Below are 4,933 nucleotides of genomic sequence, written 5' to 3' on the forward strand. Positions count from 1 at the left end.
CGCCCCCGGCAGCCCGGCCCGGAGCGCGGAGGGACCCCGCGGCGTCGCCGCCTCGTCCCCTCACCGCGCTGCCCCGTGGGGGCACCCTGCGCTCGTGGGGCACCTCGTGGGGCACTTCCTGCTCGTGGGGCACCTCCCGGGGCACCTCCCAGGGCACCTCCCKCTCGTGGGGCACCTCGTAGGGCACCTCCCGCTCGTGGGGCACCTTGTGGGGCACCTTCCGCTCGTGGAGCACCTCACACTCGTGGGGCACCTCCTGCTCGTGGGGCACTTCGTGGAGCACCTTGTGGGGCACCTCACGCCCATGGGGCACCTTGTGGGGCACCTCCCGGGACACCTCACGCTCATGGGGCACCTCCTGGGGCACCTCATGCCCACGGGGCACCTCGTGGGGCACCTCGCGGTTGTCACCACGAGTAGCCAGCCTCGGTCCCGCCGAGAGGGGACACGGGAGGGCTCGGGATTTGTTTACGCCCAAGCGTAGGCTCGCAGTGCTCGTCAGCCCCACRGCTGCATCCAGGCTGGAGGGGCCCAATGTGTCCCCTGCTCGGAGGGCACAGCAAGGGCTGCTGCGCATGCAGGGACTGGGAGCATGGGGACAGGGATGGGGGGTGTCCCCCACACAGGGCAGGCCCAGGGTGACAGCCGGGTGCAACGGGGCGTCCATCACGCACASTCGGAGCCTGGGCCAAGGCCAAGGTGGGAAGTGATTCAGGATCAGCCAGGTGCAGGGATGTCAGGCCCAGGATCAGTCAGTTCAGGGGTGGCAGACAGGGTCAGACACTGCCCAGTGATCCCCACGCAGGTTCATAGTGACAGGACAGGTTTGAGGTTGTGCCTAGAAGTCAGTCCATGGGTGATGGTCGACGCCCCGGGCTCTGTGGCCAGGCGGGAGCGTGGCTGTGGTTGAAATGGAGACCAGCACTCCTACAACTTACCTAGGGGAGTATCAAAGGCCCAGGCTTGAGCTTCAGAGGCACCCATGGCCCATGGGCAGGGTCCAGGTGAGGCTGGGCAGGTCCCTCAAGGCCTGTTAGCRCCCTCAGGGCTGTGACACCCTCCACCAATGGTGCTGAGGAAGCTTCTCCCACCAAACAGGCGATGTGCGTTCGCTTCCTCTCCAAGGCCTAGGAGTGCAAGAAGGGTTCAAGAGTGTGAGCAGGCGGAAACTGTGCAGGGGAATCCAGGAATCATCCCACCCCTCAGACATCTCCTCATGTAACATCTTCCCAACAGAGGAATGAATTGTCCAGGCATCAGCCAAGGCTTCCCTGTACCTCAGACCTGCAGTTTACTAACTGCCGGCTAAGCTAATGCTCAGATATATATATATATATATATTACTGGCAATACTCACTGGATAATTAAATCACTGCTATCTACTTTACTAGGCACAAAGTTTTTTATTTTCCACTATTAAAAATTAAAAGCTACAAGACAAGGTGCAGAAAAGGAGCAAGGAGAAAAAAGAGGTGAGTCTCTTATCCATGGCAACTGCTTCCCATGGGAACTCACCATAACCATGTTCTTGGGGCTTGCACATGCAAGGCAATGAGGAAAACAACCTAAGCACAGCATGAAACCACGAGGGTGAGGATRCTGCTACGGAGGCTTTGGAAAAACCTTTCCCCAAAGACTAGATGAGTGGTTGCAGAGACCCCGGAGCCCCTGGGGACCCTCGCTCCACAAAATCCCCTCCGCACACAAACATCCCAGCAGCAGGCAATAGAAAGTGCATCCTTGTCTTCCATGCATTTCTATGTCAGGGCAACACGGGCTCCTGAGAAGGTCCAGGTCCTCCTAAGGAGGAAAAAGAAAACAAATGGGGAAAAAAAACCCTCTAAAGCTCCAGGCAGATTGAACCACTGCGGACTCGTGCACAGGGCTGCTCGCAGAGCTGCCCTCACTCGCTCCTCGCACGGCTGGGGCTCTCCTTCCCTGCTCCGCACTGGGCCATTCCCTTCTCTGCGTCTCCCTCTCTTGGCAGAGCTACAAATTTCCACTCTCCATCCCGTCCCAGCCCTGAGAAATATCCACCTGCCTCCAGCCACCACCTGGCATGTTCCCTCTGCCTCTGGAAGACTGGTAGGAAGGTAGGGAGGAAAGCGGGACACGCTCCCAGATCCTGTGACAAATGGCACACAGGCACAGGGGCCAGGCAGCACCATGCGCGGAGGGGATCCCCACTCCCTTCCCTGCTCTCAATTTTGGGGCTTCTGGAGCACCCCATCCTATGGTAGCCCTACTGTGGGTCTGTTCAGACCATGGTTCCCAGCTAGCCCAGAGGGACCCACTGCTCTGATCCAAGCTGTCCCACCATGCTGGCCTTGGACTGGTCACTCTTAGACTGGGCTGGATGGCAGAATGGGACATGGTATTTTCAGCCGAAAGGATGTTCCACACCTGCAGTTCTCAAAGGACTAATCCAATTTAATGCAAAGATTCAACCCACTGAAGTTCACACTGGCTGTGAGGCCAGCACAAAGGTGAGCCACTTCCAGAACCAGCTCCAGAGCGAGCTCTGGGAAGGGAAGTGAGGCCAAGTGAACAGCTTTGCTGGCACCTATAGCAGCTTCCCACCCTGATCCTCTTGCCCTGGAGACCCTGTGCCATCTGTGCTCCATGAGGACCTTCCAGACCTTGATGTTAGCAGCACCTTGATGTTAACATTGTGTGTAGCCAGTCATGATGTCCATGGACCTTCCACCAGGTTCTGTGACCCCCATCAGATGACTCACATTTGACTCAGATAATGTGTCTAACACACAGGGTTTGAGATGGTGTCAGCAGACATGGACAGACCTCTCCCCTCCATCTGATTTCCCAAGGAAGGGAGGATGCTCAACACCCCTATTTTTCTTCTGAGGAGGTGGGATGGGTGTGCTGAAATCTGGCCATCAGCTCCAAAAACCACCTCCAGTGCCCACATTCAAGCTCCAGTGCTGCAAATGCCCTACGGGCTCTTTGTCCTGGAAGGGGCCAGCGAGCGGGGAGATCAGAGCAGACCCGCGAAGTTCCTAGTTCCTCACTCCATCCGTAGGGAGCGAGGTCTGCAGTGCCTGTCCGCAGACACGGGGACTCTGCCGTCTGGGCATCGCCGGGACGGSAGGGACAGTCCGGATCCCTTCGCCYGCCACCCCCAGGGCCCTCCCCAAAGAGCAGGGGCTCAGACCATGGCCACTTGGGCTGTCCTTGCTGCTGTGTTCACTGCAGCCTCTGTCCATCAGCCAGGGCACTGTCTGAGGGGCTGGAGGAGAAAACAGGGGCTCTGTTCTCACTTCAATGGCTCCTTTATGAGCAGGGAGAGCCGGAGCTGCGGCCACTTGCCTTGGGTCTCCCGCCACCTAGTGTTACTCYGGCAATGGGAAGCTCCTCGCTTCCCAGGGAGATGCTCCATGCCTGGGGCCGCGCAAGCGGGACAGGCTGCAGGAGACCCCCCTTATTTCCCCTCACACCCAGGCTTGCACGTGGCCTGCAGACCTCTCAGCTTCACAAGCAAGATCACTGTACAATGTCTTGCAGGGATTTTTACCCACTCTGATTATATTTCACCGAWAAACATAAGCATGGATGTGGCTTCAGACAGCACAAATAGCCCCAACAGTTGCCAGTGGGGTGCTCACCAATGTGTGCAGCTCAAACGTGCTCAGACTTTGCACAACTGGGGACTGGGAATGCTTCGGAATGATCACAAACACGGATTAAGTCAAATCGTGTCCCAAATTGGTGAGCTGGGAGCAGAATAGCCAAAAGGAGAGAGCAAAGACAGCTGGGGATTGCGAGGCATCAAAAATGTAGTCCCAAGTTTGGAACAAAAAGACTAACTTCTGCAGGATAACGTTGGGGTGGGCAAAAGCTTAGGAGAGTGTGAAGTTACTGGAGTGGTAGTTCTTGTGCTCTTTAGATTTCTGCATTCATCTGCCTCATTTCCCATGSGCGTTCTTTGTGTTCTCTGTGACCTGGGAGCTCTCCTGCCTTCACAAGATATTAAAAATATTACCRGTTGGTAGGCACATAGATAGTGCAAAGGGTTTTTTTCCTGAGGATTTTAGCACTGCCTATAGTTACAGAACAACAGTCCCCTCTTCCAGCCAAGTTTGTTTGTCTGCTSATGTATTCCAGTTCCCAGATAATTAGGATCTGGAATAAGGCCATCGTAGTTCTGGCTGTGACTTCCAGTGTGTGGAAGATGCTGCTACAGGTGACATTGCCAAGAAGCACTGGACTGACGCACTGGGATAGAGTAAATCCTGCGATGTGGGGACACACGCAAAGCTGTGCAGGTGCTGAGCAGCTCTGCACCGCAGAAGAAATGGGCCGTATGATGTACCAGATGTTTTGGACTCACTGTGCATGGGCTTTGCAGGCTCTGCAGGACTTTGCAGCACTTAGTCAGATGTACAGGAATTCTGGATGAAAGGCCTGGGTGAAATTCCCCTGAGGAAAATAAAAGGCTTGTTTTAAAAGATAAATACCTGAGTTGCAGTTTTGTGGGAGCACAGGGATGATGGGGCACAGCCCAGTTCCCACACCACAGATGGGGAGGCACCCACAAAGCTGTAAGCTGCACCCTTACAATGYATCTCTGAAGCAGATGCTAAGGGGATCCGCAGCTCCAGCAAAGGCCTTTCTGAAGCAAGGACCAAGACTTTGTATTTTATGATGATCTCTGGAGGTCCCTTCCAACCTCAGCCATTCTGTGATTCTGTGATTCTTCAGGCTTTCTGTGACAGCGGAGGCATTTAGCTCCATCGTCTCCTTGCCAGCCTGAAGAGCTGTCTGCTCAGTGATTCCTCAGACCTCCAGCTTTTCCCTGCTGCCCTCCTCTCAACAGGTCTGCAGCAGTAATTCCCAACGTGAGATTTGGGGCTGCTAGTGAAGAATGACCTCGTGTGTTTATGAATATATTTAATAGGGGACGGCAGCCTCCYGT

This window comes from Nothoprocta perdicaria, unplaced genomic scaffold, assembly GCF_003342845.1.
Source record: "Nothoprocta perdicaria isolate Ctin4 unplaced genomic scaffold, notPer1 scaffold_97, whole genome shotgun sequence".
In the NCBI taxonomy this organism is placed as follows: domain Eukaryota; kingdom Metazoa; phylum Chordata; class Aves; order Tinamiformes; family Tinamidae; genus Nothoprocta; species Nothoprocta perdicaria.